At 34.0% G+C, this 23,547-nt stretch overlaps 1 long non-coding RNA gene across 1 annotated transcript; it reads right to left on the bottom strand.

The window, feature by feature from the left end:
- Positions 1 to 773: 773 nt before the first annotated feature.
- Positions 774 to 14,735, bottom strand: LOC141353253 (uncharacterized). Its single transcript, XR_012360267.1, has 6 exons — positions 13,482 to 14,735; positions 12,150 to 12,207; positions 9,277 to 10,081; positions 8,339 to 8,475; positions 5,588 to 5,727; positions 774 to 880 (listed from the first exon to the last, which is right to left on the bottom strand). It is a non-coding gene; the product is annotated as an uncharacterized lncRNA (long non-coding RNA).
- Between the last annotated feature and the right edge of the window lie 8,812 nt (positions 14,736 to 23,547).

Raw genomic sequence — 23,547 nt, forward strand, 5'->3', positions numbered from 1 at the left:
AGATGAATTGGAGATACCAAATTGCATTTGTCTTCATCACATGACTGTATATAACACATTTTACTTATTACAGTTTTTCTCAGTCTCTTTGGAGCATTTCTCACATTAGAAATTAATTTTCAAAACATTTTGTTCAACCTTTACATCATCAAGTCAGTTGTGCACAACATAGAAGCAATTTCTCAATGTTTTGTACAAATTGCAAATGCTTTAATACAATTTCGCCATAAAAATGGTAAAAAGGTGAATTCATCACAGTTTATATCAGAAAATACTGACACTGATAATTGTGTAGGTACACTTAGTATATTGACAACATTTGACTAAACATTTTGACTGTCTTGTTAATGAACAATGACACGCGGATTTGCTATTTTGATGGCACTAACATGTTCACTGACGTAAAAATTTACTTTTAAGAGATGAGCTAAAGATTTTGAACAAGTTACAGCCTTTTGCAGGACATCCATAATGTTGTGCAGTACAGATTGTTCTGAGAAATGCACGCATACATTTTAAGCTCCAAAGCAACTGAGAAAAACTGTAATTAAAGCACCATGAACTAACATGAATAACTATATTGACATTAACTAACATTAACAAGAATTAATACATGCTGAAAAACTATATTGTTGATTGTGTGTTCATGTTAGTTAATGGATTTATTAATGTTAATGTTAAAGTGTTACCAAATATTCAATAAAAACTTTACTTTGACATTAAAGCGTGTGAATTACAATGTTTTTTCTTTGAAATTTATTAATTTTTACTAACCTTTTACAATAAAAGAGAAGAGTTGAGAGAGTTCAGAGTTTGGTGCTGCTCTTTGTTGACTGATGATGCGTCACGGTCGCCACGACAACTCAGCTCTCATCTAGAACTTAATGCAGAAACACTCAACATCAATATACAATAGGGCTGGGTATCGATTCAGATGTTCCAGATCGATTCGATTTCGATTCACAAGCTATCGATTCGATTCCGATTCTCGATTCAATTTTCGATTCTGGTTCTCGGGTAGGTTTTTATACTCGATTCTCGATTCAACTCAATGAATATAGATTTAATACAAATACTATATTAATAAAAAAGAACAGTGAACAGCAGTTTACAAGTGGGTAATAATTAATAAAAAAATTAAAAGCCACAACACTAACGTTGAAGAAGACTAGTAATCAGATTAAAGTTAATCTTACGTTCAATGTTTGTGGAAATAAATATGAAAGAAAAAAAAATGATTCTGCTCTTTGAGAATCGATTTTTATTAGATCACGTTTTAAAAAACGATTAATCGGAAAATCAATTTTTTCCCCAGCCCTAATATACAATATAAAAATACAACATAATTTACTATATTACTGGTTTCATTGTCAATAGGATAAAGTCTATTTTTTAAATGGTTTTAAACATTTTTCCTGAAACTTTATAACACAATATTTTGATTATCCAACAGGACTTGAAAGGTGTGTCCCAAATCGCACACTTATGCACTATTCTAGCCTATTATGTAGTATAACAGTGTAGTCATCACACTAAAAATACTCAAAAATAAAGTGTACTTTAAGTATCTGGATGATGCACTCCAAGAGTGCAATGCTGAAAATTAATACAATCAACAGTCGTGGCATCCCATACGGCAAAAAAATAAATTTCTCTGGCTAAAAATATGTTTTAAATACATGCTAAATACATTTTGCAAAAAGCAAAGCTTAATTTAATATTGATTTTAATTGAAAAATATTTAGTTTAAACCTTCATATATTTACATATTTTTCAAAATGTATTTCAGGGCCAATTTTACAACCTATACAGCAAAAAAAAAAGATTCCTGCCCAAAATATAAATGTTTTATATAAAATTATAAGTAAACTTTTGCAGTTAAAATATAATTAATTTTAACATTTTCAAAACTTTTCTCCCATGTGATGTGAATATAAATGCTTTAAAAATAAATTTATTTTTAAATTACATTTCAAAATATACAAAAATATATATATAATGGTGAAAAATATATTTTTGTATATATATATTCCAAAATATATTTCAGCAAATATATTTTTTGGAAATTTTTTGTATATGTTAAAATATATATATATGCGTATATATATTTTGGCCGTATGGCGGGGCTGCCAGATGCAGTAAGAGTGATGTTTACATGTGGAAACAGTCTGACACTTACTAAAGTCATGTTGAACAAAATAAATAACGATATTATAAGAACAGTGTACAAATTGATCTACATTGACTTGACTTGTAGTTTATACTACAGTATGAATTTGACGTCATTGCCCTCATCTAGAAAACGCTTACACTTCTGATTATTACAAAACCATCAAGTGTTTCATTTGGGACGATACTACTCTTCTAAAATGTATACACTTGATGTGTGAGTACATAGTGTGTAGTTTAAGTGTATAGTGTGTAGTATGTCATTTGGGACAGAGCTTATGAATAGTTTTCACTACAGGATTTGAAAAGAAGACCAAACATCATGGTTGTGCGTCATTAGCAAGTCGTTTCCCATTGGGCCCATAGTCAGTGTCCTTTTAAAATAGTTTTAGGAAATTTGTCCAAACTTGCCCTAAAGCCAGAATTGAAATGTTTTCATAACCCTATAAAAAGTCATTTATAATAAACGACCATTTTTAATTACCTAGGTACATTAGGTACATCTAGGTACATTATAGATTGTATATTCTATTTTGAAACATATTTTAGGTTTAGCTAAGTGCCTTTTTTTGCTTGTATAAGGATTTTTGTGCTTGTATAAGGATTTTTACGCAGCCACCCCTATAAAATCTCTGGCTCCTGCCTTGTTTACATTTCTGCAAGGAATTATTCTCATTATTTTGAAAACTCTTATTTTGTCAAAAATAGCTTCATCAAATGCATAACAATTATGCACTAAAACTGTAATTTTAAAGGGACAGTTCACCCAAAAATGAAAATCTGTTATCATTTACTCACTCTTATGTTGTTACAAACCTGTATATATTTCCTTGTTCTTCTGATGAACACAAAGAAAGATATTTTGAGAAATGTTTGTAACCAAACTGATCTGAGGCCCCATTGACTTTCATAGTGTTCCTTTATTCTACTATAGAAGTCAATGGGGCCTCATATTAGTTTGATTACAATCATTTCTCAAAATATCTTCCTTTGCGTTCATCAGAACAAAGAAACATATACAGGTTTGATGACAGAACTTTAATTTTGGTTAAAATATCCCTTTAAGAGATTTGTTGTATGGCTTACTCAGATCTAGAGGTCAGTACCATTTCTAATGGTGTTTTTTAAAGAAAAATGAAGGTGTATGTTGTATATTGTTCAGTGCATTACTGTGTAAAACACTAGTGTGAAGTAGAACTTAGTAATGAAAAAAAAAAAAAACCCCAACTAAGTGTATTTGTATAAATAGCACACTGTTTGAAAAGTTGTACAATACATACGCCAAAGTCCAATTTTGCATGCACATGATACGCCAGTCCTTCCCGTTCACTTAATATCATCTTTTCATGTCATTTTATGTATTGGTTGTGTATTGGTATTTTTAAACCATTGTCTTTTGGGATTGGGGTTAGATTTGGGATTTGGGTTAGTATGTTGTTGTATGTATAGGTTTCATAAGGCTGGGCAAAAAAATCTATTTTTCGATTAATCGTTTTTTTTATGTGGTCGATTCAAAATCGATTCTCAAAGAGCAGAATCGATTTTTTTTTTCATATTTATTTCCGCAAACATTGAACGCAAGAATAATGTTAATCTAATTACTAGTGTTTTTCACTAGATGTCACCCTGTTTTTTGCCTTTGGCGATGTTACCAAGGAGAGGCAAGCCTGTCATGTATTTATTCAGTGCTTAAAATGGCAGTTTCAGGTGCTTCATCGACATTGATGCCACCTTCACATAAAAAGTCAGAAGTATGGAAGCATTTTAGATTTCACAAGCAAGACGATGACGATTTGTGTTGTGGCTTTTAATTTATTTTTATTAATTACCCACTTGTAAACTGCTGTTCACTGTTTTTTATTATTAATATAGTATTTGTATTAAATCTATATTCATTGAGTTGAATCAAGAATCGAGCGTAAAAACCGGAATCGAAAATTGAATCGAGAATTGAAATCGAATCGTTTTGATAGCTTGTGAATCGAAATTGAATCGATCTGGAACATCTGAATCGATACAGAGCCCTAAGGTTTCCTAAAAAAAATCTCTATTTTTAAGCCATGCTCACTTAAAATTTGGGTTAGAATTGGAGTTAGGATGTCTGATATTTAACAGAAAGTTGTTCTAACTGCAATCCCAAGTGACAATAGTAAACAAAATTGGAAAAAGAAACCAATACATGAAATGACACAAAAAGATGTGCGGTATTAAGTGAACGGGAAGGACTGGCATATCATATGCACGCAAATTTGAACTTGGTATATTGCATGACTTTTTAACAGCGTGCTATTTATTATAGATAATTCATGAAAATAGGTTGATATCAACAGTCACTTAATAGTTATTAAGCATAAACGGGCCACAAATTATCACATTTCATCTACTTTAATGAGATTGTCTGAAAATTTTAAACTCTTCTGGGGCGGTTTCCCGGACAGGGATTAGACTAGTCCTAGACTAAAATAATTGTAAGAGAGTTCAAACTGAAAACAACTTGTATCTTGTATCTTAAAATACATCAGTGCTCTTTGTTTTGACTCAAAATGCACACAAGTGATGTTTTCCGTTAGTTATATTTCCTAATTAAACTAAGGCCTAGTCCTGGCTTAAGCTAATCTTTGTCTGGTACACCACCCCTCTATGTTTTCCACACTAAAGATTCATAATTTTAAAAATAATTTTACAGATTCATAATTTTACAGAATACACCCTATATCAAATCACTGTTTTATTACTTATATTCATTTGGGAAAATGCTAGCTTTATTAGTCAGTCCATGTTCATTTTGACCATGAATTGAACCAATGCAGCGTCATTTAATGGCGGGTATGCACAGGGATGAGCAGCATTTGAAATATAATTGCTAACAAAATAAATGACCATGAGTTTCACTTCAGCACAGTGTACCAGATCATAACTAATTCAGTAATTACGTTGTAAGACCCTAATAATTACTAACAAATTATCATGACCTTCACTTACCGTATTACTTATGACCTGAGTACCATGACATTTTCTGTAAATCAAAATTTTAATATTCACTTAACAGCAACTTATAATTTCAGTTTACAAAAGACTAAAAACGCTTTGGAAAACATGCTTACAGTAACAGACTATAACAAAAGGTCAACCATTCTGCATTACATGCTGTAATTACTTAGCGAAAAGCTAATTGACTATGAAATTAAACTTAATATTAATTTTAAATAGAAGAATTTAAATAATTCACTACAGTGTTGGTGAAAACGCACGGACTGCAGTTAAAATCACTTAATTTCTTCTTTTGCTGGAGATACACCTCAATAAAAACTTGATTTATATGATTGCTTTGCCCTATTTCGTTACTTCTGTAAGCAATACTGCATTTAAAACGACCGCTATAAGCAAACATCATAAAACTTAAATAAAAGACAAATACCTTTTGGAGGAGAAATCCAGCAGCTGTCAGGAGGTGCCAACTTCAAATGGGACGCATGAACGACTCGTGCTGTTCCACACGCGATGACTTGAGCGTGACCTTTATGATGTCACAATATCAAAGCGTTGTGCCAGGGTGACCTTGACAACAGAAATGCTTTGGTCAAGATGTTACAACCATCAACTCTTTACCAGCCAAAGACTAGTTATCTGGTCAAAAAGAGGCAACGCTTCCCCGCCAGTAACATATGCAGTAAGTGGCGCTGTTACCCATCTTATAAAACAGCAAAGTAAATAAAGTCACAAGGTGTGGAGAGCCTTTATAAAGAAAATGTTTCACTACAGGATATTTATTTTCTCTTACACTATGAATTTTGTAGCAATTGTATAGTTTATATGTTGGACTACAATATAATGAGAGAAATTTGTTTGATTTGAGACTATTTAATGTTTGACTGGTCAGTTAAATGTTTTAATTTGTTATACCTACATAGCCATTACACTGCAAAAATTACTTTCTTACCCTACTAAAAAATACAGCCAAGACCAGCATAAGCAGGTGGGCTGGTTTTGCTGGTGTAGCAAGCTGGTCTAGCTGTGCTTTGATCACTTTTTAAACTGGTCTAGCTGGACTTAGCTGGCCAGGCTTGAAAACCGGCTGACCCACCAGCTTGACCAGCCTTGCCAGACTGGGAGGACCAGCTTAAACCAGCTACTGCCACCTTAAACCCGTTAAAACCAGCTACCAGCTTATGCTGGCCTTCGCTGGATTTTTCAGTAAGGTTTATTTTTGTTTTGTTTTCAGTACAAATATTAAAAAAATGATTTAATTAAGATGTATTTTCTTGATATGAACATAAGTCTAGTTTTTGAAACATTTTATTGGCATATTTGTTTTAAATTAACATTTTTATCCTTCCGCGAAACTTTGCACAGATGCATAAAATGATCGTAATACCTTATTAAGATCCTCTGCTTCATACTTGTCTGTCTCCATTTTTTTCTCTTTTAGCCAGTCTTTGAGAAGTTTTAATGCCCATTCTGTATTTTTTTGTGTGTTGGCTTCGTAGCTGTCATGCTCTATTTTGTTCTATTTAAGTTCAGTCAGCTCTTTCCATTTTTAATTGTGGTTGTCCAGTGTTTGTCAGAAGATGGCGCCAAACAGTAATCTTTGTTGGCGCGGAGGGATTAAAAACATGCAAGTAGTCCGGCTATGCGTTATTATTTTGGAGCGGTTATTATTTGAAAAGAACGAACCTGCAAATGTCTCAACTGACCAATCAGAATCAAGCATTCCAGAGAGCCGTGTAATAAGTTGTCTTAACTGCTTCATATGCTCAGGACTTATAGGCCCTTTAAAGTGTGGCTAATTTATCGCTGTGTTTATCTTTGATAGATTCACTGTCCTCTCTTTTGATATCAGGAATGGTCATCTCCTAACATAAAGCATAAGGTTTATTGTTTACATCATCATAATTCACAGTTCATTTGGTTAAAATAAGTGAAGAGCGCTGTTCAGATCCAGCATGTCCTGTTCCTCTAGTGTGTGTAAAATATGTTAGAACAAGCTAGTGACCCCTATCCAGAGATCACGCCAGACGCTCTCTAATCTAAATGAAACAGACGAATTACATTAAATCTTTGAAATAGTGACTTAAGTAAAAAAAACAATAAATTTTACCTCTGACTGTGAACACTTTTGTCTGCTATAAAGCAGTTTCTGTCTGATCCACATGCAGTAAACATCACTCGAGCCACACCAACATTTTCTCCTCTGTGATCTGCTTGAACTCTATACAATAATTAAGCAATATCGCTCGAGTAGGAGTGTGATATACGGCCTCGTGCCTCTGGCCTAATCACAGTCATGATGATATAGAGCTATATCACACAACTCCGAGAGCGATATTGCTTTTATACAACAGTTCGACGGCACACGTTTGAAAAAAGAAAACTAGAAAACAACAACAGAGTTATTTTAAAAGCCTCTTTGTTTGGGAACTACTTTCTGATTAATTTTTTTTGTATTTGCACTTTTCGGCCAAGGTTTAAACATGATAAACAAGTCTTCAATCAGTGGATTATAAAATTATGTGATTATAAACAGGGTTGCCAGATCCGCAAAACAAAACCAGACTGATGGACATTCAAAATTAGTCCAAATAGGTTAAAATGAGGATAACATGTTGTTGTTTTTTGAAGTAATTTATATATTTAATGATTTTCTATTAGGGATGCATAACGATTAATCGCGATTAATCTATAGCAGAATAAAAGTTTTTGTTTAGATCATATATGTGTGTACTGTGTATAATAACTTTGTATAGATAAATGCATACACATGCATGTATATATTTAAGAACTGTTTACATGTGTATATACATTTGTATATTTACTGGTACTGTATGTATAATCTATATTATATATAAATATTTCATATATAAATATATTTTTTCTTAAAATTATACATACATGTGTATATATATATAATAATACACAGTTCACACATATATATGATTTAAACAAAAACTTTTATTCTGCTATAGATTAATCATGATTAATCGTTATGCATCCCTAGTTTCTTCTTTAAGAGCTGGGTGTTGTACTTCATTGGACTTTTTTAGCCTAAACTGTCAAATGTGACCACTTAACTAACCAATAAACTAAGTCTTACTAAGTCTTTTTTGTGTGTTTGCAGTGATGTTTATTAACATGTATAAAATACTGATAAACTATAAAACTGCACACTTACCTTTATAATGAGAATCAAACAGGACAGCAAAAAGGTTCCCGGTTCGAGCTCCGGCTAAGTCAGGTGGCCTTTCTGTGTGGGGTTTGCATGTTCTTCCGGTGTCAGTGTGGGTTTACTCCGGGTATACCGGTCTCCACCTACAGGTTAGATGAATTGGAGATGCCAAATTGCATTTGTCTTCATCACATGACTGTATATAACACATTTTTTTTTACTTATTACAGTTTTTCTAAGTCTCTTTGGAGCATTCAAAACATTTTGTTCAACCTCTATATCATCAAGTCAGTTGTGCACAACATAAAAGCAATTTCTCATTGTTTTGGACAAATTGCAAATGCTTTAATACAATCATGCAGATTATTATACAATTGTCCAATATACAATTTCGTCATTAAAAATGGTAAAAAGGTGAATTCATCACAGTTTACATCAGAAAATACTGACACTTCTAATTGTGTAGGTACACTTGGTATATTGACAACATTTGACTAAACATTTTGACCCTCTTGTTCAAGAACAATGACACGCGGATTTGCTATTTTGATAACACTAACATGTTCCACTGACGTAAAAATTTACTTTTAAGAGATGAACTAAGGATTTTGAACAAGTTACAGGCTTTTGCAGGACATCCATAATGTTGTGCAGTACAGATTGTTCTGAGAAATGCGCACATTCAGTTTAAGCTCCAAAGCAACTGAAAAAAACGAATTAAAGCACCATGAACTAACATGAATAACTGTATTGACATTAACTAACATTAACAAGAATTAATACATGCTGAAAAACTATATTGTTGATTGTTTGTTCATGTTAGTTAATGGATTTATTAATGTTAATGTTAAAGTGTTACCAAATATTCGATAAAATCTTTACTTTGAGATTAAAGCGTGTGAATTACAATGTTTTTTCTTTGAAATGTAATAATTTTTACTAACCTTTTACAATAAAAGAGAAGAGTTGAGAGAGTTCAGAGTTTGGTGCTGCTCTTTGTTGACTGATGATGCGTCACGGTTGCCACGACAACTCAGCTCTCATCTAGAACTTATGTTGTATTGACATTAACTAACATTAACAAGAATAAATACATGCTGAAAAACTATATTGTTGATTGTTTGTTCATGTTAGTTAGGGATGCACCGAAATGAAAATTCTTGGCCGAAACCGAAAAAGAGGAAACCAAGGCAGAAAAACCGAAACACTGAAAGAAATTATTATGCCAATTATTAGTAAAAATGCATTTATGGCTATCACTGTGTACTAACTTTACTAGGGGTGTGTGACGGATCACAGAACTCACGGTTCAGATCACATTACAGTTTTTGACTCACAAATCAGTTACAGTTGCATGAAAGCATCAAACTGTCTCTAATAACAGGAGAACATTAATGGCTGCAAAGCTTACAATGCTATCTGACATCTCTTTATTGTTCTAACCCAGAAGACTGTTCTTCAGAGTCAACCGTTTTGGTGGGAGGTTTTTCTTTCCCAGTCCAAGCATCACAGTCTGAATGAAGTTGAGTGTATTTGCCATGCATTTTGGGTAATCCAAATGCAATGCATATTTAACCCCAAACAAAAGACTTGAGGCAAGTTCTTAACATTATCCATAACAATACCTCCCTCCAGAATGATGGCAGTGGAGATGGGCTGGAGGACCACTAAGCTTTAACTCTCGTGAGGACTATCTTCCCTGACAACCGTCAGGACACCAACAGTGATGCATTAGAGCCTTGTCTCTCGCTGTTTAGATGCAAAGACACAAATTCTTTAGCATTGCAATTTATGCTAGTCTAAAACATTCATTTTTATTGTTGTAATGTATTTAAAGCCATATTCTCTGATAACATTTTCACATTGGATTGTAACAATAAAGCAAACAAAATATATTTGATTTGGTTAAACTACAGCTATGGAGATCCAATAAGGTCTATACATTCTTGAACAGTGACACTGACAGTTCAACCTAGACTCCTTTTACTTAAATTTGAAATGAACGAATGAATATGTATAACGTTTATTTGGAACATTTTATTTCTATTTCCATCTCTCAAATTAGTTGTGTAGGTATTAGGGGTGTAACGATAAGCGTATTCATATTGAACCGTTCTTTAGACCATTTTCCCTGCAACCATTTTATGTTATTTTAAATGTAGGTGCATCGCGAGTAGAGATGGGCGATGTGGCCTAAAATCCATATGGCGATATGCATTGCTGCCTTTTGCCATAGCGGTATGTATTGCAGTGTGTTGATTTTAATAAACTATTTTCAGAACAGGTTATATCGACCCTTAGGAAAGCCAAACTGCTAAATGTATTTTTTTATACAAGTAAACCGTTATGGCTCTGGTAATTTCAACCCATCGCAGGCTCTTCTACTAGAAAATGACAACAGTATCAGAAGCATACAAATCAGCACTACACTGCCTCTCTCTCTCTCTCGTTTGCTCACGCATGCACACACACACACACACACACACACACACACACACACACACACACACACAGTGGATCAGCTCCTGCGTGAAGGCAAGAATGCACATCCTGGTGAATTTTGGAAGTTAGACGACTGAGCTGCAGCGGCCTGGCATAAGATTGATAAAAAAACACATTTGAGAAGAAAGGCGCAACAACTCAAAAAGACTTGCGTGTTTCACAATTAAAGACTGTAAGCCCTTTAAACCTTGACAAAAGGTACTTCTAAAGCCAGCAGCAAATGGCTGAATCCACAGGGAACTGCTCCCTAATTCCTGTTGAATTATCATCTGAAACCTTTCTCAAAGAATTCACATCTACCCCCCAGGACAGCTACCCCATGGTGTGGGACAGAAGAGTCACATCCTGCCACACTTTCTCGTCCCCCTCTCCTCATGTTTTCAAAGCAAACTGTATATGAAATGCTACATTCTATATGCACAAAGAATCTGAGACTGGTCTTGTTTGGTGTCATATGAAGTGTTTTAATGCAAGTGGTACATTTGGGTTTATTAATATGACAACAGGATTCAATGTTAATCTGTAAACTTTACCTAATGTTGGGAGACAACTCCTACCTTAGACATGTTGACCAATCACCCACTGTATGTATATTAGGCAACACCCCTGAGTTTTACAACCAATCAGTACCAAATTCCAATATGCTTTGTCTCTCTGGATATTTAAGGGAATGATGTAAAATTGTTCAGCGGGTTTTTCTGTACATGGAAACTCACCCCTATGATGCTGTATCTTTGATACAGCATCATGTATTTTATTTTACTTTGAGAAATCTGTAACCAGATATTCACCATTTGCCAGGTATGCATTACTCTCATTTGATTATTTTTGTTTCTTCTTCGTATTTGAATTGGAATGTAAATTGGCTTCTGAATTATGTGTTTCCTACCTGGCTAATAAATTGTTATGTTTGATTTTATTCTGTGTTGCTCGGTAAATGTTGACACTGCAAGTAATATCGTTGTATCCGTAGTTACCGTAAGGATTGAAATCAGGCTAGGATCGGCCCAATCCCAGTTAGATAGTGAATAATACATCAGCTGAGGATTTGTGAGGGATTGTTTGCGCCGGAACACGCTTTCTTTTTTGGGCCGAACAGCCCAGGGAACAAAAGTTCATTCCTAGTTTACTAACGTGCGTCTGTGGAGGGAAAGTTCGCTGTGCATCGGGTGCAAGATAGGGCCGGCTTCATTATCAGACTTTAAATACCAGAGCTATAGGAAAAACGAAATCCTTGCAAAAATCTAATTATCAAGTTTTAATCATTGAACTTCAAGACAAGTGAACGGAGCAGTACAAAAGGTAAATGACTCACTTGTGGTTGGCATCTAGGATACTGTCTAGTCCTGGATATGATGGACTGTCCACAGTATCTATAAAGCCAGCTCAGAAATACTAATTACATCAAATATTTGAAATTCAACATATGCACAAAACATTATAGTATATTTCATCATACATAATGATAAATTCATTTAAACACACAAGATATTTACTTTGAATTTCTTAAATTGATTCGCTTTTGTTGTAATCCAATTGCTCTGATGTAAGCATAACTTTTACTTTAACATGCAATAATAACAGTTATTAGTTGAAAATAACTTTTATTGCTGGGATTATGGAATGTGAGGAGGATTGATTACCATTCTGCTTGAGCCTGAAAGAGGACAGTTTAAAAAAACACAACAATTTAATACAACCAAAGTTCACAACAACTCACAAACAAGTAACATTACATGTGAAAACTAACATAGGCCTATAACCCACAGACAGTTCCCCTTATTAAAATGTGCACATTATGTACAAGATGACCTTGAATAATAAGGTAAGCAACGGAGTATGCCAGCAAATACGTTCCCTATCATAACAGACTATGATAAACTGTGTAAAAAAATTTCAGACAAGGAGACACTCTTGTCTGATCTGGGTACTACACGTGGTAACCATGGAAACGGCACAGCTATGAATACCGACCAGTGTTAAGTGCGAGTGTTAAATAAAATAACATTGTGGGGATATCCCCAATCATATGACGACACACGAGGTAATCTTGTCTTTGATAAGCACAGACTGTTATTATTGGTAGCTAAATTAGCATTAGTGCTAACTTTACAGCCTAGCTTAAAATAAAATGATACATACTTGTTCTGCCTAAACTTATAAAAATCAGTTATAAAGCTCAGGAAACTCACAAACCACCGGGATCAGTCTGTCATCATGCTAGTCAGTACGTTACTCGACAAAAGTTACCTTACTAGGCTTGTTCGACTTCATGCTGCGCCGCAAGAACCGACAGCCGGATGACGTCAAAGTATCGCGAGAATGATTCAAGAAATCTTATTTCGTCTCGCTCTCGTGATACTTTGACGTCATTTGGCTGTCGATTCTTGCGGCGCCGCATAACAATAAAGTTATTCCTGAATTTTAACGTGTCAAAAGTCTTTAAAGTTACCAATTTTCAACACCGAGAAAGTTGTGGATTGAAAAATGAATAAAGTATTGACCAAGTTTCAGCAAAATATAACGTTAGCCACGTTATGTCTATAATATAGTTCAGCAGACATTACTACACGAATATCAAGCACAAAACACTGGCGCTGACTTACAGAAACAAAACGGTGTGCACACGGGTAAAATATTTACTTACCAAATGAGTGTGCACAAGCACAAGAATATCGTCTGAACATTATCACAAGTGCCGTAGAAGCGATGTTTAGGTCCAGCTCCACCTGGTCAGTTGCAGCATGTGGTGAGGTGACATGACATCATGTAACCACCGTCTGCAAAATTACGATTCCCGCAACGCCAAGACCCGCCCCACGAAGCACCTTGATTGGTTGGGTTTAGGCATTTCAGAGAGGACTGAAATAATTTTTACTAACCTTTTACAATAAAAGAGAAGAGTTGAAGGAGTTCAGAGTTTGGTGCTGCTCTTTTGTTGACTGATGATGCGTCACGGTTGTCACGACAACTCAGCTCTCATCTAGAACTTATATATGTCAAAAAAATACATTTCTCTGGCCAAAAATATGTTTTAAATACATGCTAAATACATTTTGTAATAAGCAAAGCTTAATTTAAATATTCTTTTCATTTGAAAAAAATATTTAGTTTAAACCTTCATATATAAAATGTATTTCAGGGGCAATTTTACAACCTATACAGCAAAAAAAAATTCCTGGCCAAAATATAAATGTTTTATAAAACGTACAAGTATGTTGTAAAATATAAAATTATTAGTATAATTTTGCCAACCCTGTATCATATAAATAATGTACATCGATGCATTTTTCTATCCAAAAATGACAGTTTGTTGCCTCTAATTCAGTGTTTTTGAATGGCCTGCTATCAACTTTCTGGAAGTATCTGAAGTCAACATGAATCACGAGGCGCTCAAGCATTTTGAACTCCTGCTGTCGTAACTCTCTCCTTTAAGAGCTGGGTGTTGAACTTCATTGGACTTTTTTTTGCCTAAACTGTCAAATGTGACCACTTAACTAACCAATACACCTCAGTCTTACTAAGTCTTCTTTGTGTGTTTGCAGTGATGTTTATTAACATGTATAAAATACACTGAAAAAATGATCAATTTATTTAAGCTACATTTAAACAAAAAAGATTAGTAAAGTAAAATAAAATATAAAACTTTTGTTTAAATGTAGCTTAAATAAATTGATTGCAACCACTTACCTTAAAAAAAAATATTAAATTCAATGAATAATTTTTTTTCAGTGTACTGATGAAACTATAAAACTGCACACTTACCTTTATAATGAGGCAGCAAGAAACAGGTCAAACAGGGCAGCAAGAAGCTTCCCGGTTCGAGCCCCGGCTAAGTCAGGTGGCCTTTCTGTGTGGGGTTTGCATGTTCTTCCGGTGTCAGCGTGGGTTTACTCCGGGTATACCGGTTTCCTCCTACAGGTAAAACATGCAGGTTAGATGAATTGGAGATGCCAAATTGCATTTGTCTTCATCACATTTTTTACTTATTACAAGTCTCTTTGGACCATTTCTCAGATTAGAAATTAATTTTCAAAACATTTTGTTCAACCTCTACATCATCAAGTCAGTTGTGCACAACATAAAATCAATTTCTCATTGTTTTGGACAAATTGCAAATGCTTTAATACAATTTCGCCATTAAAAATGGTAAAAAGGTGAATTCATCACTACATCAGAAAATACTGACACTTATAATTGTGTAGGTACACTTGGTATATTGACAACATTTGACTAAACATTTTGACTGTCTTGTTCATGAACAATGACACGCGGATATGCTATTTTGAAGGCACTAACATGTTTACTGATGTAAAAATTTACTTTTAAGAGATGACCTAAAGATTTTGAACAAGTTACAGGCTTTTGCAGGACATCCATAATGTTGTGCAGTACAGATTGTTGTGAGAAATGCAAACATATATTTTAAGCTCAAAAGCAACTGAGAAAAACTATAATAAATGCACCATGAACTAACATGAATAACTGTATTAACATTAACTAACATTAACAAGAATTAATACATGCTGAAAAACTATATTGTTAATTGTTTGTTCATGTTAGTCAATGGATTTATTAATGTTAATGTTAAAGTGTTACCAAATATTCCATAAAAACTTTACTTTGACATTAAAGCGTGTGAATTACAATGTTTATTCCTTGAAATGTAATAATTTTTACTAACCTTTTACAATAAAAGAGAAGAGTTGAGAGAGTTGAGAGTTTGGTGCTGCTCTTTGTTGACTGATGATGCATCACGGTTGTTATGGCAACTAAGCTCTCATCTAGAACTTAATGCAGAAACACTCAACATCAATATACAATATAAAAATACAACATAATTTACTATATCACTGGTTTCATTGTCAAAAGGATAAAGTATATTTTTTTAAATGGTTTTAAAATTTTTCCTGAAACTTTATAACACAATATTTTGATTATTTAATACTTGAAAGGTGTGTCCCAAATCGCACACTTATGCACTATTCTAGCCTATTATTTAGTATAACAGTGTAAGTAGTGATCACACTAAAAATACTCAAAAATAAAGGGCTCTATCTTACACCCGGCGCAATGCAGCGCAATGCGCGACGCAAGTGTCTTTCGCTAGTTTCCACCCTAATTTTCACGTTTAGCGCCGCGTTGTTTAAATAACAAATGCATTTGCGCCCCCTTTTGCGCCCATGGGCGTTCTGGTCTGAAAAACGAGGTGTGTTCAGGCGCATTGTTGGCGCGTTGCTTTTTTGAGGCAACTAAAATAGACTACGCCATTGACCAACAAAAACCTGCTCTAAAGTCTAAAGTCAATGGCGCAATATGTTTTATGTTATTTAAAGAGCGCATTAGTAATATGCGCCTATAAACGGGAGGACAACGCGGGTTTGCTTATCACAAAGTACATAAATGCGCAGCAGCACAAAAATGCTTTTAAATATGAAAGATTAAAGGATTGAATGTAAAAGATTATTAATTGAGTCTCTTGGACATAAATTAGGACTAATTATGAGACGTTAGAAGGCGCAAAGAGCTGCTTTACCTGCAGCCTGATAAGTAAATAAATGCTTTGCTTTAAACAAATGCGTCTGTTTTTAATTTTTTTTTTTTTTAATGCTACCTCACGGATTTATTGTATATGATGTACCTGTGGATATGGCGAGATGAGAAACATTTGTAAGTAATGCTTAAAAAAACTCTTTGCTAAAAAACGCTGTCCAAAGTGCTGAAACGTGAGGAGAGCCGTTTGTAATTTCTTTATCTCCTGTTTGTTACAAATAAAGTATTTTTAGAGTACAAACCTTATCTTACATACTTGTAAATTAGTTTTTGATGATATTGGATAGCCATACATTTAAAGCAATTACAAGCCTGCTTTTTACTTCCATGACTAAAAGAAAACGGGTTTTAAAGGTTTTAATAAAAAAATAACAATTTCAATATAAGGGAAAAACAACACAATTATTTAACATTAATCTTAAACTGGGGATCTTCTACCTCCGTTTAGTTTTTCAGTTTACAAAGTCCGTCATCTAAATAGGGATTAGACATAGCGCCAGCGCAACTTGCTTTTAAAGGGAATGATAGCTGTGACTCTCATTGGTTTACTGCACGTTACGCCCAAAATACTCCCATTACAATAGGACCTACCCTTTTCGACCATGCGCTCGGCGCAAAAACGATTTTTCCCGTCGTTAAATTAGCAAAAGTGGATTCGGACACGCCCATTTAGACGTTGCACTGTGCGCTTTAGACAATGCGCTTAGATCGTTAAAATAGGGCCCAAAGTGTACTTTAACCCTTATGTGTTGTTGGGGATGTTTTCATCCACTAGAGGGTTTTTTTTTACTCTTAATTTGGCCACATCTTTTTCTCTGTTTTATCAAATTGAATGATTTTTGGTGACACATCTTATATTTACATATATTTTAAGAAAATGCTTTGAATTTTTTTAAAAACTCAACGATATACCGTGGGCAAATTTACTACCCTTTCGTGTTGTTAGTGGATGAAAACATCCACTAAATTCAACGGCTGTAAAAATTTATCAGATTAATATTTTTTAAATTTTTTTTTTATAAATCTGTTAATCAACCTCAGTACTGATCAAAACTACCAAATCTTCACAAAAATTTCATGATTTTAACCCTTTAATTGTCAAGTTTATAAGGTGTGTCACTGATTTGGGGAAAAAACACACACAAAATGACTGATTTTCAATATAAAAAGTGATTGTAAACTGGATTTTTGTTTACCTTTTTCACAGTCTTGGGCATGCCAAATATTGGTAAAAACATTGGCTTTAAAGCATTTTTAGTTTTTGTGTAGCATCAGTTTTAATTTTTTTCTCCCTCATTTATTGTTAGTGGCTGTATTTGCCCCATTGACTTCCATTATAACCACATTTTTTGATTGAAGAGCTATGACACCTTTTTATCATGCATTTTTGAATGTTGGTGTTTTTTCCTTTTGCTAAGAGGTCAAATTTGTGATTTTTACAGTTTATCACCATGTGGCACTATTAACCCTTTAGTAGCCCTGTGCAAAAACAAAGCTTAATTTCTGGCTTGTACATTGTGTTATATGGAGTATAACTCCATAATAACAGAATATTATTGTGTGTGTGTGTGTGTGTGTGTGTGTGTGTGTGTGTGTGTGTGTGTGTGTGTGTGTGTGTCTGTGTGTGTCTGTGTGTGTCTGTGTGTGTCTGTGTGTGTGCGAAAGATTTTCTGTAAAAAGTTATGAACATCATTTATTATGAACACAAAAACAACTTCAAATAAATTGAACAATGAAGCAAGAGTAGAGGATGGATGGAGAACTAAACAATCAAACTAACTTTTAGTGTGTATGTGTGCAGGTGTGTGTGTTCAGTATTTCCAGCAGGACTTGCAGCATATCACTTGGTGCTCTCTGAAAGTGTGTCCACCACAACAGATGCAAGTGCTGACATGTTTGTTCTTTGCACCAATTGCATGTTCCCCTCTTCACTCCTGAGCTGCTGGTGCCTGCTGGTGTCTGTGGATTTGTGTCTGGAGAGACAGCTGCAGGAGACTGAATCTCTCTCACCAGTGCAGCAACTGGTGTGCGAGGGTGATGCTCTCTCCTCAATATTGTTGCAGAGATTTTCCCAGGTCTTCTAGGAAAGCCTTCTCCTAAACAGCTTTTCACCTCCCTCGTGCATGAGTTGCTGTCCCTCCAGACGAACTTGCAGAGAGCGCCAAGTGATATGCTGCAAGTCCTGTTGGAATGACTAAACACTTATGTGTTCATAATAATGATGTTCATAAATCTAATGTCTAATGCAGAGAAGATTTTTACAGAATATCTTTTTTTGCATCTTTTATGCACACACACACACACACACACACACACACGCACACACGCACACACGCACACACACACACACACACACACACACACACACACACACACACACACACACACACACACACACACACACACACACACACACACACACACACACACACACACACACACACACACAAATATGCTTTTATTATGGAGTTATACTCCATAAAACACAATGTACAAGCCAGAAATTAAGCTTTTTTTTGCACAGGGCTACTAAAGGGTTAATAGTGCCACATGGTGATCAACAGTAAAAATGACTAATTTGACCTCTTAGCAAAAGGAAAAAACACCAACATTAAAAAAATGATAAAAAGGTGTCATAGCTCTGCAATCAAAAAATGTGGTTATAATGGAAGTCAATGGGGAAAAACAGCCACTAACAATAAATGAGGGAGAAAAAAATTAAAACTGATGCTACACAAAAACTAAAAATGCTTTAAAGCCAATGTTTTTACCAATCTTTGGCATGCCCAAGACTGTGAAAAAGGTAAACAAAAATCCAGTTTACAATCACTTTTTATATTGAAAATCTGTCATTTTGTGTGTTTTTTCCCCCCAAATCAGTGACACACCTTATAAACTTGGCAATTAAAGGGTTAAAATCATGGAATTTTTGTGAAGATTTGGTAGTTTTGATCAGTACTGAGGTTGATTAACAGATTTATGTAAAGATTTTTGGAAAAAATATTAATCTGATAAATTTTTATAGCCGTTGAATTTAGTGGATGTTTTCATCCACAAACACAAGGGTAGTAAATTTGAACAATGCACAAGGGTTAAGTATCTGGATGATGCACTCCAAGAGTGCAACGCTGAAAATTAATACAATCAACAGTCGTGGCTTCCCATACGGCAAAAAAATTAATTTCTCTGGCTAAAAATATGTTTTAAATACATGCTAAATACATTTTGTAAAAAGCAAAGCTTAATTTAATATTGCATTTATTTGAAAAATATTTAGTTTAAACCTTCATATATTTGCATAATTTTAAAAATGTATTTCAGGGCCAATTTTACAACCTATCCAGCAAAAAAAAAAAGATTCCTGCCCAAAATATAAATGTTTTATATAAAATTATAAGTATATTTTTGCAGTTAAAATATAATTAATTTTAACATTTTCAAAACTTTTCTCCCATGCGATGTGAAAATAAATGCTTTAAAAATAAATGTATTTTTAAATTACATTTCAAAATATACAAATATATATATATGTATGTAAGCAATAAGGTACGAGAGGCTGTGCTGTATCGTGAATAAGTAACGGCTGAATGGCGTTGTTAGGCACGACGCGAAGCGGAGTGCCTGCAACCCCTTCGGCCGTTCCTTATTCACGATGCAGCACTTGCCTCGAGTACCTTATTGCTTTTATAAAACGGTTACCACACAATATTAAAGTAAAAAAAATATTAGTGCAACTTTCATGAAGTTAAATCAATAAAAGCATTCCTTCCGCTAGAAAAAATAGTTTACATTTCAAAATATACAAAAAAATAATAATATATATATATATATATATATATATATATATATATATATATATATATATATATATAATGGTGAAAATATATTTTTGTAAATATATTCCAAAATATATTTCAGCAAATATATTTTTTGGAAATTTTTTTATATATGTTAAAATATTTTTTTTGGCCGTATGGCGGGGCTGCCAGATGCAGTAAGAGGGATGTTTACCTGTGGAAGCAGTCTGACACTTACTAAAGTCATGTTGAACAAAATAAATAACAATGATATTACAAGAACAGTGTACAAATTGATCTTCATTGACTTGACTTGCAGTTTATACTACAGTATGAATTTGACGTCATTGCCCTCATAAACAAAACCATCAAGTGTTTCATTTGGGACGATACTACTCTTCAAAAATGTATAGCTACACTTGATGTGTGAGAACATAGTGTGTAGTTTAAGTGTATAGTGTGTAGTATGTCATTTGGGACACAGCTTATGAATAGTTTTCACTACAGGATTTGAAAAGACGACCAAACATCATGGTTGTGCGTCATTAGCGAGTCGTTTCCCATTGGGCCCATAGTCAGTGTCATTTTAAAATAGTTTTAGGAAATTTGTCCAAACTTGCCCTAAAGCCAGAATTGAAATGTTTTCATAACCCTATAAAAAGTAATTTATAATAAACAACCATTTTCAATTATCTAGGTACATTAGGTACATCTAGTTACATTACATTGTATATTCTATTTTGAAACATATTTTAGGTAAGTGCCTTGTTTGCTTGTATAATGATATTTTGTGTACACTGCCACCCCTATAAAATCCTTGGCTCCTGTCTTGTTTACATTTCTGCAAGGAATTATTCTCATTATTTTGAAAACTCTTATTTTGTCAAAAATAGCTTCAACAAATGCATAACAATTATGCACTAAAACTGTAATGTTAAAGGGATTGTTCACCCAAAAATAAAAATCTGTTATCATTTACTCACTCTTATGTTGTTACAAACCTGTATATATTTCCTTGTTCTTCTGATGAACACAAAGAAAGATATTTTGAGAAATGTTTGTAACCAAACTGATCTGAGGCCCCATTGACTTTCATAGTATTATGTATTGGTATTTTTAAACCATTGTCTTTTGGGATTGGGGTTAGATTTGGGATTTGGGTTAGTATGTTGTTGTATGTATATAGGTTTCCTATTTTTAAGCCATGCTCGCTTGAAGTTTGGGTTAGAATTGGAGTTAGGATGTCTGAAATTTAACAGAAAGTTGTTCTAACTCCAATACCAAGTGACAATAGTAAACAAAATTGGAAAAAAAAAGAAACCAATACATTAAATGACACAAAAAGATGTGCGGTATTAAATGAACGGGAAGGACTGGCATATCATATGCACGCAAATTTGAACTTGGTAAATTGCATGACTTTTTAACAGCGTACTATTTATTATAGATAATTCATGAAAATAGGTTGATATCAACAGTCACTTAATATTAATTAAGCATAAACGGGCCACAAATTATCGCATTTCATCTACTTTAAGGAGATTGTCTGAGAATTTAAACTCTCTGGGGTGGTTTCCCCGACAGGGATTAGACTAGTCCTAGACTAAAATAAATGTAAGAGAGTCCAAACTGAAAACAACTTGCAGTGACATATCTTAAAATACATCAGTGCCCTTTGTTTTGACTTAAAATGCACACAAGTGATTTTTTCCGTTAGTTATATTTCCTATTTAAACTAAGGCCTAGTCCTGGCTTAAGCTAATCTTTGTCTGGTAAACCACCCCTCTATGGTTTCTACACTAAAGATTCATAATTTTACAAATTATTTTACAGATTCATAATTTTACAGAATACACCCTATTTCAAATCTATGGGGTTCCTTTTGTGCCAAAATTAAGTCAACATGCTATCCGTGTATGTGTCGACTTCCATGTCTATGTGTCTGTTTACTCTCTGTGTCCATGTGATTTCCCGCATGACTCAACTTGATCCCACACAAAACATGGGCCTGTCATGATCCTGCCATAAGACTAGATTAACCAGAACCATGACACTGTGCTTTTCATTATTTTTACTACTAGATGTCATCAAATAAGCATTATCTTCTGTTTAATCTTTTTTATTGAGCACATTACAACGAACATTAAGTCCTTCAATCAAAATTGCATACAAAGCTAGCAAAGGACAAAGTTGCACAAAGTAACTAAAACATATCATAATGTCTGTTGAGAAAGTCATTTTTGCAGTGTAATAGGCTATGTAGGTAAAACAAATTAAAACATTAACCGACCAGTCAAACATTAAATAGTCTCAAACCAAACAAATTTCTCTCATTATATTGTAGTCCAACATATAAACTATACTATTGCTACAAAACTCACATGAGAAAATAAATATCCTGTAATGAAACATTTTCTTAAAATATGCTCTCCACACAGGTAATGACCCTGTGACTTTATTTAATTTGCTGTTTTATAAGATGGGTAACAGCGCCACCTACTGCATATATGTTACTGGCGGGCAAGTGTTGCCTCTTTTTGACCAGATAACTAGTCTGTGGCTGGTAAAGAGTTAATGTTTCTAACTTCTTGACCAAAGCATTTCTGTTGTCAAGGTCACCCTGGCACGACGCTTTGATATCGTGACATCATAAAGGTCACGCTCAAGTCATCGCGTGTAGAACAGCACGAGTCGTTCATGCGTCCCATTTGAAGTTGGCACCTCCTGACAGCTGCTGGATTTCTCCTCCAAAAGTTATTTGTCTTTTATTTAAGTTTTATGATGTTTGCTTATAGCGGTCGTTTTAAATGCAGTATTGCTTACAGAAGTAACGAAATAGGGCAAAGCAATCAAATAAATCAAGTTTTTATTGAGCTGTATTTTCAGCAAAAGAAGAAATTAAGTGATTTTAACTGCAGTCCGTGCGTTTTCACCAACACTGTAGTGAATTATTTTAATTCTTCTATTAAAAATTAATATTAAGTTCAATTCCATACTAAATTTGCTTTTCTCTAAGTAATTAAACGTAAAATCATTGTTTAACAATTTTCGTGAGTCACTAGATGGCAGCACAGACACAATAAAACGAACATAAGTGTAACTCAGAAGCTAGATTTAATGAATAAAACACTGAAAAATACACTAATGGTTAGGGTTTATTGTTTATTGTTTGTATTGTAGCATACATCCCTACTGAAAAAAGCTCATAAAACCAACATAAGCAGGTTGGCTGGTTTTAGCTGGTTTTGCTGGTGTAGCAAGCTGGTCTAACTTCATCACAACATGATCTGGTACAGTGTGCTGAAGTGAAACTCATGGTCATTTATTTTGTTAGCAATTATATTTCAAATGCTGCTCATCCCT

The sequence above is a fragment of the Misgurnus anguillicaudatus genome, chromosome 21, assembly GCF_027580225.2.
Source record: "Misgurnus anguillicaudatus chromosome 21, ASM2758022v2, whole genome shotgun sequence".
Classification (NCBI taxonomy): Eukaryota; Metazoa; Chordata; class Actinopteri; order Cypriniformes; family Cobitidae; genus Misgurnus; species Misgurnus anguillicaudatus.